This window comes from Salmo trutta, chromosome 4, assembly GCF_901001165.1.
Source record: "Salmo trutta chromosome 4, fSalTru1.1, whole genome shotgun sequence".
NCBI classification, from domain to species: Eukaryota; Metazoa; Chordata; class Actinopteri; order Salmoniformes; family Salmonidae; genus Salmo; species Salmo trutta.
Window position 1 is genome coordinate 11056301 of NC_042960.1, and position 13877 is coordinate 11070177.

The window sequence follows — 13877 nt, forward strand, 5'->3', positions numbered from 1 at the left end:
CAGATTTTTCTAGGCTGGCATTCCTTCGCTTAATTAAGAAGGCAGCTAGAGTCCTTATCAACTTTCAAGGTTGATAAAACATAACATATTATTATTTCGTTTATAGACTTCTCGAACGCTCAATGGAGTTAGAGATATTTTTGCTGATGAAATGTTTGATTCATCCCAATTCTCATTTTAACTGTGCATTTTTTTCATCCAAGCTTTTCTCATATCATTGCATCTTTTCACTGTTTTGTTAATCTTATTTCTTATAAGTAAGTAACAATTCGCAATTGGTCTTGCGATGTTAGAAAAATAGTTGAGTTCTTGGTCCATATTGTGTGTAATCCATTGGGGACCACGTTGGAAACAAGTTCATTTTGCTTTAACGTGTTATCCCCTGGGTTACCCAGTGCATATTTTCTCCCAATAAATCAATCAATCAGTCAATCACAATCCTGAGAAAGTTTTGTGACATAAATGTAAATGTTGCCTACCCAGATCCCTAGATGAGTTATATGCGTATTGTGAGGACGAGGTCCCAGATCTTCTCATATGTCACAGGTACCGTATGTGGCTTGTGGGGACATTTCTGCACAGCACACAGCCATTAATGGCCATCCACATGTGTGCATGAATGGCCTGCCAATCGTGTGCACTCAACTGAGGAAGAATGTGTACATACATTCTTGTGCACACAACTCAGTTGATCACTGCAAATTGAACCTCTCGATTTTCCCACCTACGTCAGGCATTCAGGTTGAGGTTTTGCTTCAAATTGAATTGGAATGAAAATTGATTGTAAATAACTTGTTGGAATGACATTACTGTGAGCAAGGCTGCTCGTTCCAGCAATTCTCTGGCGAGAGACACTCATATGGCCCACACTTACTGAATGAATGAATTAATAAATGGCTGAATGGCTGAATGAATGACTGAATGAATGACTGAATGGCTGAATGAATGACTGATGGAATGACTGAATGAATGAATGAAGGGCTGAATGACTGAATGAATGACAGAATGGAATTGAATTATTGAATGAATGAATGAATTACTGAATGACTGAATGAATGATTGACTGAATGACTTACTGAATAGCTGAATGAATGGAATGAATGACTGAATGAATGAATGAGCGTTGGAACAAACAAACTAACAAACAGTGGCTTTCTCTGTCGTCTCTGTCTTCGAAACCAGACAGAGCACCAAGCTGTCATCACTGGAAAGTTTGTCGTCTGTGTACTTCTACAAAGAGCATGTGGATCTCTTCTCTTGCTCTCTCTCGGATTACGAGAATTTGAGTTTGTTAAAACAGCTCAAATGATTTATAAAGGAAACAATGTTCTATTTATATTTTAGTTATTGTATACTCATGCTGTTTTTTGATGAGAAAGCCATTGAAAAGTGGGTCCCCATCGAGCATGGACCAGAATGGAGTGGTTAGCCATCGACTCCCTCACTGTTCCCTTTTATACCAAACTCGTTTGTCTTTCTGCTGTTTACTATAAACAAGGAATTGCCCCCAAAAAGGAGGAGTGCACCTCAACAACATTTCAATATTATACATTTATCAAAAAAATATTGGCATAAAAATAATATACTCATAACACCCGATGAAACAAAATGAAAGTGCCACAGCGCTAACATGAAAAGGAATACATAAAAGCTATACCTTTCATTATTTTTGTACTTTGATTTATTTCATCTATGTCAGAGTTACATCGTGTAGGCTAGTCGGTGGTTAGGGATCTCTGGGGCAGGGATGGCAGGCTAGGTGTATTCGGTCATTTCTGTGTCAGGGCTGTGGAATATCCCCATCTTCATTGGGGATTGACATGAGGAATTCTCTGAAAAGTCCTTTTGAATAAGGATGCCATTTTATTTACAGTAGTTAAATGACGGCAGGGAATTTTGTGGTAAAAATGTAATCTGGAATTCCGTAGGATTCCCTGTTGCTCATCAGTATCAAAGCTTTGAATAGATGCCTTGTACTTCAATAATGTTACCTATTGATCAACAAAAGTGCATTATGCCATATGGACAACAAAGCAAGGAATACCTGCATGGATGCAAATGGCATACATTTTGTTCAAATTCTGCTTCACCATCACAGCTGAAAGTGTGTTTTGAAGTTTTGAGTATTGAATATTCAGTGTTGTATGGTTGATTCCAGAACTAGGTCATTAGCACTTCATTTATGGCTTTGAACCCATTTAAATAATATAAAGGGGGAAATAGTAAATCCGTTAATGATCATAAAACCAAAGTGGTACTCATCCTACTTTACTTTCACTAGTGAATATGAATAATGAAACCAAATAATGTGTTATTTAAAAAAAAAAAATTGCTGCAAGTCAACCCCCTGGACCATGTCCAATTACCAGGCAGCTATGTGCAGAACTCCAACATGTGAGGAAGGGAGATGGTTAAAAAAGGAAAAAAAGGTTTCCTAACAGGGCCAAATGAAGACAGGTCCACATAAAGAGCCCTCTGAGTGCAGATAAAGCTGCTCATTAGTGGCCCCTGCCTGAACAATACACACACGGATGCACCCACACACACACCCTTGTTCCATGTTCCTGTCCCTGCCAACCAACCAACCAACTGCTCCCCTGAAACATCTGCCAGTACTAGGCAGTACAGGGCTCTATCCAGTCACCACTGTGCCACAACAGGCTGGCTATTAGTGTGTTGAGAACCTGGGTTTTTGAGTGGGGGATGGAGGGGGGTCCGGGGGTTTTACCCCCAATGTATATTTTTGTGTGTATAAAGAGGTATTTTTTTTATTAGTGTTGATTCTTTGGCTCCAGTCAACTGTGTCTCTGGTGCATACTATACAGTACGGTTCTTGGATGTCAGTCAGGATAACTCTGTCACATTGTACATTTACACTATGAGTGATGTCATGTCATGGGGGACTTGGAATGGAATAGAACATTCTTGGAAAATACTTTTACCTGATTTTGGACATTGGTCTCCTGATCATGTCCCGCCCTGCCTTGCTCCTTTAGCATGCTAATAGCTTTCAACAGATTTCATTTATGACATCCATCAACAATGTCCCAAGGTCTCCGTGAATGACATCATCTCTCTAAGGCTACCGGGGATTACTCTGTGGCCCTCTTCAAAATAGCACACGTCTTTGGGCATTAGCCAACATGAGAAGGATGTTATCACAGAGGATTAATTCTGCGGTAATGAAACATTTCTCTTCTGAAGGCTTAAGACAGTAAGACAGAGAAAAGATGGCCATTGATTGGTCCATTGGTGCCATTTTGTTTTTAGTGTACATGGCTTAGCCCAGTGATATCAGAGAGGGTGTGAGAAGTCAGGGGGACATTATCTGCTGGGGTGAAGGGTATTTTGGGAACTGAACAGTTCTGACTGGAGCTTTGTTCTTTGCAATTGTTCTAAGTCTCTCTGAGCAGCATCCTTCATAGGCTAGACTTCTCCTCAATATGAATGAGACAAATAACTCACATTCACTCCTACCTCAGCTTTCGTTCCTTTCTTCTGCCAGTAGTTAGTTGTATTCCACAAACGGAAGAACATGTGTTTTTATCCTATACATGAAAAACGAAAAGGCTGGTAACCTTAGATACTGTGTTGATTGCTCTGGAGTCTAGAAGTACATTTTGATTGCTGTAAAGTTTAGGGTTAGCTGTCTGTGTTTAAAGATGCACTCCAACTATTTAGGAACTTTTCCTGTTGAAAAACAATAGCCCACGCATAAATAGTGTAATTTACATGCACTTAAGGGTAAAAAACACATGTTTTGAGCAAACTGCAAACTTCAAGGAGTAGGCCATTCAAGGGGTTGGTCTGATGGTGCCCTCTATCATCGGCCTCCCCCTTCCTTTAACATAGCCAACCCATCTGCCAGTGTTGTGTAGGCAGACTAGGCACCAACAGAGCTGCTATTTACCATCCTTCACCTCTCCTCATCCCTCATTCCCTCGCTTCTGCCTACCTGTGGGCAGCTTCACATTCACTTTGTTTCAAGCGAGACCCCCACTGTGTCCTTGAAGTAGAAGGCTCACATTATTTCAGTAGGAAAATCCATAAAGTTCTCTCTGTTCTCCCTGCTCTCTCTCTCCCTCCTCGTTGGTCGTTCTTTCTCTCTCTGTCTCTGTCTCTCTCTCTCTTTCTCTCTCTCTCTCTCTCTCTCTCTCTCTCTCGTATTCACTTATCATCACAGTTTAAGAATTAAAACCCCAAAGACAAGCTCACGCAAATGTTACAAAATGATTCACACCATATTCTGACAGGCAATACTTTAAAGTTATACCCCCAACAAAACTCCAAAGGGAAAGGTGCCAGTATCTCAAATCAAATCAAATCAAATGTTATTAGTCACATGCGCCGAATGCAACAGGTGTAGACCTTACCGTGAAATTCTTACTTACAAGCCCCTAACCAACAATGCAGTTTAAAAAATACAAATAAGAAATAAAAAGAACAAGTAATTAAAGAGCAGCAGTAAAATAACAATAGCGAGACTATATACAGGAGTTACCGGTACACAGTCAATGTGCGGGGGCACTGGTTAGTCAAGATAATTGAGGTAAGCATAGATAATAACAGAGAGTAGCAGAGGCGTAAAAGAGTGGGTGGGGGTGGGGGGGCAATGCAAATAGTCTGGCTAGCCATTTGATTAGATGTTCAGGGGTCTTATGGCTTGGGGGTAGAAGCTGTTAAGAAGCCTCTTAGACCTAGACTTGGCGCTCCAGTACTGCTTGCCATGTGGTAGCATAGAGAACAGTCTGTGACTAGGGTGGCTGGAGTCTGACAATTTTTAGGGCCTTCCTCTGACACCGCCTGGTATAGAGCTCCTAGATGGCAGGAAGCTTGGACCCAGTGATGTACTGGGCCGTACGCAATACCCTCTGTAGCGCCTTCCGGTCAGATGTCATACCAGGCAGTGATGCAACCAGTCAGGATGCTCTCGATGGTGCAGCTGTAGAACCTTTTGAGGACCTGAGGACCCATGCCAAATCTTTTCAGTATCCTGAGGGGGAATAGGTTTTGTCGTGCTCTCTTCACAACTGTCTTGGTGTTCTTGGACCATGATAGTTTGTTGGTGATGTGGACACCAAGGAACTTGAAGCTCGCAACCTGCTCCACTGCAGCCCAGTCGATGAGAATGGGGGCTTGCTCGGTTATCCTTTTCCTGTAGTCCACAATCATCTCCTTTGACTTGATCACGTTGAGGGAGAGGTTGTTGTCCTGGCACCACACGGCCAGGTCTCTGACCTCCTCCCTATAGGCTGTCTCATCGTTGTCGGTGATCAGGCCTACCACTGTTGTGTCATCGGCAAACTTGATGATGGTGTTGGAGTCGTGCCTGGCCGTGCGGTCATGAGCGAACAGGGAGTACAGGAAGGGACTGAGCACGCACCCCTGAGGGGCCTCTGTGTTGAGGATCAGCGTGGCGGATGTGCTGTTACCTACCCTTACTATCTGGGGGCGGCCTGTCAGGAAGTCCAGGATCCAGTTGCAGAGGGAGGTGTTTAGTCCCAGGGTCCTTAGCTTATTGGTGAGCTTTGAGGGCACTATGGTGTTGAACGCTGAGCTGTAGTCAATGAATGCCATTCTCACATATGTCCAGGTGGGAAAGGGCAAGGTGGGAAAGGGCAATGTGGAGTGCAATAGAGATTGCATCATCTGTGAATCTGTTTGGGCGGTATCTAAATTGGAGTGGGTCTAGACGGGGGAAATATGTGTTAGGAGGGAAAGTTTCAATGTTCGAAATTGTTTCGAACTCAAACAAGCCCATGCTTAGACTTCCCCATATTGCAATGCTTTAGAATATTTCACCCACTCCAGCTCGATAGAACTGTGACCACTGTGTAGTACATACTACATTTTGGGGTTTGACAATTGTTCAAAACTGGTAATGTGTGTGAACTTGACCATCTTATGCACTCAAATTAGGAGTGAAAACCGTACTGGTGTTTACAGGGCCAGAGATGTGGTTCTGTGAAATCTATGCCAGGGCACAGGAAGTGCAGCCCAGCGTTCTGTTGGTTTGTCTTAAAAGGGGAAGGAGGCAGCTCCCAATGGGGAAACATGCATTTGACAGCACTTACTCCTGGTGACCTCCTCAGAGAGTGTCTGACAGGAAGAGGAAGGGGGTTGAGGAGGAGGAGAACAGGGAGGGGGGTATCTCTGGGGCTGGCTGTAGGATGGTGACACATGCATACACACACACGTGCACACACTTTCCCCCCTAACACCCATAGACACGGGACTCACTGTACCAGACACTATTTTCCTCCCATCCTCCTTTTCTAACTGGAGAAGTAGAGAGAGGGAGTAAAAAATTAATTAATTGTCCTCCTCCCTTGCTCCCCTTGGCAGCACAGCCACAGTGTGTGCATGTGATTTTACATGTATGAGCAATAGATACCTGGTTTACCTTCTGCAACATGATTGACATGAGGATAGATAGTTGTCCCCTAAGAGAATGGATCAAGACCAAACAAGCAGCGAGACAAATATGATATGGCTGTGGAAGTTCCTCAAACATCTGACTGGTCGTGACCAATGTTCCCTCAAATCTGCGTGCAGGCGTGCAGTAGCCCCAAGACTGCACAGCTCCCTGGGACTGCCCGCAGAAGAAATATCCAAGATTATATTGTAGGCAGAACACATCGGAGTAGGATTCTATTGCATTGACAGGCACTACTCAGCCCCTACTGTACACAGACCAGTGCAGCATAAACAATCAGAGCTGCAGTAGGCCTATATGCAAATAGACCATTGCCATATATGGATCTGTGCCATTTACTTTGAACTGGACTGTGTTTACAGCATGAGTGGTCGTGAATAGATGTGCTTGTTTTCATATCAAAGCGAGAGCTGCATGTAGCCAAGTGTGCACATTTTGTTCATATCTTTGCTACTTAGTAAGTTATTAGCCCAGTTATAGATAATTTGTAGTCAGCAATAAATAGGGGAGTGATTGCTTCCTACATGGGCACAAACCCTGTACATTTCTAGACATCTTTGAAAAGTGAGTCAGGTAAAGAGAGTTTTTTTTGTCAGTGTTGCGGCAGTGTTGTATTTTGAGACAGGCTTGAATAAGCTAAATAACCAATAGGCAAAGGGTAGTATATAATTTTTCAGATTCTCTGTAATGATGGTATGGGAATAATAATGCATTTTATTTTGTAAAGTGGTTTGTTGCATTAAACAACACAACAACATTTTCAGTCACCTCCTTGTCTGAGGTTAATGTCAAGCCCTGCATGTTTTTTCAAATATCTTGTGGAATGTAGGCCTATATTGAACACCACACATTGGCTGTTACTGTAGGCTGAATGATAGAACAGTTATTTCCATGTTAACACATTATGGGATGCATTTTCTCCATTGTTTTTGTTTTGATGGTAGGCCACTCTGGTAGGCCTACATTATGATCAAATAGCCACAGCCGCCTACTTGACCACTGTTAAAACTGTAACTTAAAGCGGGTACAGCCTCCGTGTTCACAATAAACGCGCGCTGGAAGTTGCACAGAATTTTCACAACATTCAAGTTTGCGCTCAGCAGACCTGAAATTTGCTCAGTGCCCCCAACAAAAATTGAGGGAACACTGGTTGTGATGTTGTGCTCTCGCTTTAGGAAGTTACCCCAAAGGTATCCAGGGAGCGGGCTGGGTAGCTACAGAAAGATGGAGTGGTGTGTGCGCGCACGCTTGCGCGCGTGTACTATGACGACTCGTCTGATATCTGGCGTCAGCTCTGACCATATCTCCCCCAGTGACATCGCCTCACTCAAGCAAACTCCCTCTCCCGAGTGCTGTTAAATGTTCTCTCTACGAACAAATGCCTCCCCCTTTCCACTTCCTTCTACTAGACCTAATGTCTTCACTAATAGGGGACAGGCTTAATTGGCCTGTGGAAGTTTGGGAGACCAGAGGGAAAAGGGTGGAGGTGGAGAGAAGGTACTTAAAATGTTAATGGATCAGAGGAGACGCCGGTTAAAAACCATCTCCTCCTCCCTTCGGCCATTTTGAGTCTGGCGGTGCACTTGTTCTTTGAGATGTTGGAGTATCCATCTTTATTCTTGTTCTGAGTATCTTAATGTCCTCTCAAGGTCCTATGTTGTATAAGTGTTCTGTTTAAACCTAGAATGTACTAGTCAATTTCTCCCCCCCAAAAAATAATAATTGTAGTAAGTGTACACCTCACCCTCTTTTATGTATTTTACATTACAAATAGATCATGAATTTAATTAGAGGATACCAGCTTCAATATCAAGAATGAATTGTCAATAGACCCTACTACTGTCTTTTTTCAAAGCATGGAAATAATTTCCAGAGACTTTTCACAGTTCAGAAACAAGAAGAAAAGCTTCATCAAAAGTTGACTCAGTCAGCCCTCAGCTAAACAGAGGCCACTCACTCTCCAATACGCGTCCCTCCTTTACCGATTAGTAAATGGCGTTGGGAATACTTCCATTGGAAATTCAAAGCTAAATGAATTGCCTGCAAACCACACGCACAACGGCACCGAGGGCGTCTAAATTATCCTGATTGAACACTTCACTAAGTGAGAGGACTACTTTAAAGATCAATTTACACATCACACTGGGTTATTGATTTAGCCCTATGTAGCCTAGGTCCTCTGCTGCGAGTGAGAGAAAGCGCTTCAATTAACGGTCAAGGAAAAACAGGGACAAAACTTTCTTTTTTCAAAGAAGAGTTCATGTTTTAGTTAAGTTTATTGGTCGTTCAGCATTATGACATTATTCAAATAGTTGCTATTACAAACTCTGACTTATTTTGAGATTGAATACATATGAGCATTCCTAATTGAATATGTCCATGCGTTAGATTTGTTTTCCAAAATGTATATTATTATTGTATATTTTTTCATCCTATAATTGAAAAAAGGAGTTGATTCTGCCACTATTATTATGTGGGAATAGCCAAGGAATCCCACTTTGATTAATGGTAAGCTTTAAGAAACGGATTGATTAATTGATTGTATACTTTAGGAGGAACAGGGCAAATGAGCCTTTAATAAACATTGCTTTATTGTTTTACTTGGTTGGAAATATATTTCAGCAACACTGGAGCAATGAAACTATGTTCTCGATTCCAAGTTGCCTACTATACATGACTGAATACAGATCACCCATACTGCAGTTCTATTTTCCTAAAACAAAACAATTTGTCTTTGCTGTCAGAGAACAACCATGCTGAATGTGAACAAGGCCACATGGGTCCCTTAGATGAATGCTGTGTGTTGATAAGCATACTTTTCTCTGCGTCGAGGTCTGTGGCAACTGGCAAGGTCTCAGTATTTCACACAGTTGAGACTAGGGTTGCAAAGTGAGGGTACATTACTGGAAACTTTATAATTTTTAATCATTTCTAGGATTTTATCTTATTTATAACAAGATACTGTACCTTGTGGCCCTTTTTTGGGGAGGTGGGGGGGGGGGGGGGTAGATCAGCTTTAATACTGCAGATAGATTGTAGCTTCCAACAATCTATATGTCTGCATCATTTCCATAAATATATGTACATACATGTATTTTTCACATATATTTTCCTTTTTTGTTTTCCCCTAACCCTACCACCCCTGCCCTAATTGTAGTAAACTAATAGACAACAACACTCAGGCTTCTACTTCCAGCTTATACATATCATATATATTTTACGGACACAATGTATTTTACAATAGTTCTCTTTTTTTTGTTTTTAATCCCATCCTTCAACTACCATCAACCCCTCCCATCTATCTCTGAAGGCCGTCCTAGTGGTCCTTTTGTGTCCTTCAGATTATCACCGGTGTCTTTAATTATCTCTGGCCCTCTGCGTGGCCTTGTCGCGTGTAAAATATATCAAATAATCAAATAACATGATTTAAAAATATATATATTTGAATGACAAAGCTGTCAAACATTATCCTAAATATAAACCATCAGCCTAGTGAATACCATTGGGTTTCAGCATAAAATATCCTTTATATATTTTGTACAGTTTTGTTGATTTTACTATCTCAATGTCTTTGTTGTAAATGTTTTTGCGCCAAACTTTTGCGTCAAATAATAGCAAGAATTGCAGAGTTAATAAAAAATAATTCCGTTGTTGATTAGATGTTTTTTTTTATTTAAGGTCCAATACAGACATTTTTATCTCAATATCAAATAATTTATTGCTAACAATTAGGTACAGTACCTTACTGTGATTGTGTTCACTCAAAATGGTCAAAAATGTGCAAAGAGCAATTTCTCAAGCAAGAATTTTGCTAGGACTGTCTGGGAGTAGTCTGAGTGGGTAGGGAAAAACTGAAAACTAGCTGTTATTGGCATAGAGGTTTGGAACTCTTTCTTATTGGGCTATTAACAAATTTACCACCTGGTGATGTCGCCAGGCAGGCCAAAACTCCGTCCCACCAAAACAGGCTGACATTTTCAAACACTTACACTAAAAGGGCAATATCATAATTTTCAAAATTTCACAGCATTACTCCAACCTGTAAAAAAATATATATATATAATATATATATAAAACACAGGTAATCACCTTTTTGACTGCAACGGTCCTTTATTTAGGTTATTTTCTCTTGAACCATATTGTATATCCACTAGAAACCCATGGACAATATGAACACAACATAAATACATTTTTACGTTACCATAGATTGCTATATATTATCTGTTAATTACCAAATTTACCAAATATTCCGGTAACTTTGGTAAAGTGGTGTAAAGGCTGTTGAAAAGAGAGCTTAGAATGAGTGCATGTACTCAGACAAATGCACACACACACACACACACACACACACACACACACACACACACACACACACAAATGCATGTACACTCACACGCACACACACACTCAGCATCATGTTCTAGGATCCTGACACCTGTTCCTGAGCTCGTTCTGCCTCCCTGGCCCTGGTCGGGATGAGAATAAAGTAGAAAGAACATGACACAGCAGTCACCCTGCAGATGAGAGGAGAACGATTGAACAGGCAATTATGGAGAAATAGAAGAGAGGGAGAGGAAAAGAACCGTAAGAGATGTGTAATAATATGCAGTCAACGTCAACAGGTCTGGTGGATTTGAACACAGCTCTTCTTCTGTGCATCCCAAATGGCGCCCTAGTCCCTGTTGGCCCTGGTCAAAAGAAGTGTACTTTATAGGGAGTAGGGTGCCATTTGGGACGCAGCCCTACTTGTCCTTGCTCTGCTGTTGAAGCGGTATAATGAGGGCACCAGCCGCATGCTTTTAGACCAGTTCTAAAGATACATCGGCCACGGCGTCTGACATGCTACTACTGCTGTGCACGTTCTAGGATTTTAGAAGACCTAGCCGATTTGTCTGACACACAGAACTAGAATCCTATTTCTATGTTCTGACATGCTGCCACTGCTGCTATGCAGATCTTAGAAGACAGAGCCCATTGTCTGACACACAGAACTAGAATCCTATTTCTATGTTCTGACATGCTGCCACTGCTGCTATGCAGATCTTAGAAGACAGAGCCCATTGTCTGACACACAGAACTAGAATCCTATTTCTATGTTCTGACATGCTACCACCGCTGCTATGCAGATCTTAGAAGACAGAGCCAATTGTCTGAGTCACAGCTAGGCCTACTATACAAAGTCTACAAGGCACAGCTGTCTGACATACTGCTACTGCTACTGTGTTCATACACATTCATGCTTTGTGATGATCTGGGCTCATTTTCGATCTAGATTGAAGGGGTTGGTAACTACCCTGACTTTGAAATCGCTAATTGCTGTATACTGGTAAATGTTTTGTTTTGGGGGGGTTCTGTGAATTGTACGATGTTATCCATTGCTGTCATGGAATTTTAATAGTGCTAGCAGTAGACATCTTTGCTTGCATCCTTCCCATTCCAGTTCACTATCAGATTGCTCATCTAAAAGGAATTTGCAGGTGAGGAATTTAAAGTGGAGGGAAATGTGTGTGATGATATTGCTACACTCATATCACCAAATGTAACAATGTTCCTTTGCACCTTCTCCAAAAGCCACGAAGAAGAAAAAAACCTCAACGTACGTTGATTGAATGACTCCTATTTTACCTCCCCCCATGTTTAACAGTTTGTGTGCGTTGTCATTGTGGTGGGTCGGTGCTGAGAAAACGCTCGGTGGCTGCTCTCGTAAACTGAGCTGGAATGTGGATTGCAATCTTCTGTGATCTTCTGAACAATAGCAAATTAAATGTGGCATTCCGATGGTGTGAAAGCTTATTCGTTTATCAGCAAGATTAAAGTTTATCTTGTGTGTTATGCCGGGCATACACGATTTAACCACGTTTTTGGGGTGAAATCCTATGAACTTGGGCTAGGATCAGTACGTCGGGACTGGCGTAGTTTGAGCGGGTAAAGGACGCACCGATGGCTGTTCCGTTCTCCAGACCCCTATCGGATGTCCCAACGTAATTGGGCAAGGACTTCTGCAAATAGCCAATGAGCACTCAGCACGTGAGACCAACACAATGACGGCAAAGAGGAAAGAAACAACAACAACACGGTGTGGACCGAGATGATTGGCGGAGCTGTGGAGCGAACGCGGCTGCCTTTTCAATATTAAACGTTTTATATTACCTCCAATTCCCTCTGTAGAATAGAAAGTCCATATTGTCCACATCTGCCCTGCCATTTGCAAGTCCATATTCTGCGCTGACAGTCCCTTCTTTTAATCATAATATGCACACTAATAAAGCAGCTGGCTGTTTGCGTGTGGGCATTTCTTTCCTGCGACAACTGAGAAACTCAGGGCGGGATCAACTAGGGGATCATCGTGTAATGTGAGCAGCCACGTCCTGGGGTTGATGGACGGAATTAAAGAGTTGGGACAAGGACATCAGGAGTTGTAAGCACATCCATGTCCCGTAGTGAATGCCTAGCTGTTTACCTGAGAGATGTGGCTTGTGAAGGCTAGGCTTGTTCTGTTGTTTTTTTCCCTGGTGGAATAGATGGAATAGAAAGGTTGTCCAGAGAATAACTCCTTGCAAGAGTCTGTTTTTTGTGTCATCCATGGACATTCTAACAGTCAAATACAGTACATGGACATTCTAACAGTCAAATACAGTACATGGACTGTATTATTTTGCTGGGGACTTTGACGATAGCCCACTGTAGAAGCACAGAGTTTTCTATTGTAACACTTTGTTTGACTCTACTGTATACTGACCTTTTAAAAAGTTTGAGCGTTTGACTTGAGTCTGCTCTCAAGAATCAGATGTACCCACTTTTGGGACTGTTCTATTTGATCCAATGCGCCAGCTCAATAAGCGCAGCTGAAGTATTTTACAGAAGAAAAATCCTATTATTTTGACCCAGGCCTACATCTTGGAGGATAGAATACTGTAGAAGCGCGGAGGTCTCCATTGGACTACTTTTCCTGTTGTAGCATCGGGACCGTGGGGTTCCTAAGCAGGTTTTTCCACCGCTATTCACAGCACTTACACTGCAACATTAATGCTGAACCTGACCCATGTTTGAACTCCTTGTGTAACCTGAACATTGGCTTCCCAAACAGGCAGCGCTCCTCTGCTACAGCCTCGGCAGCCCGCTTTACAAAGTGCCCTCGCTGTGTCATGTTGCAATCCGACCCGAGAAAAATACAGACAGAACGTATTATCATTTAATAATTCATTTGGAGGAGAAAGAAGAAAAAAAAACTGACATGGGATTTAATATTTATTGAAGAGGGGGTTGTGGTTGAAGTTGGGTAGTGGGTTTGGGGGTTTGGGGGATTGGGCGGGAGGCAAACGCTTTATTTCAATATTGTGTTAAAGTTCTTGAATGAACTCGTGGGTCGTGTAAATCAGGTCGCACCTTTGGTTTGATAACATGAAATGTGCTAGCCATGTGTTAGCGTTTAATGTCCAAT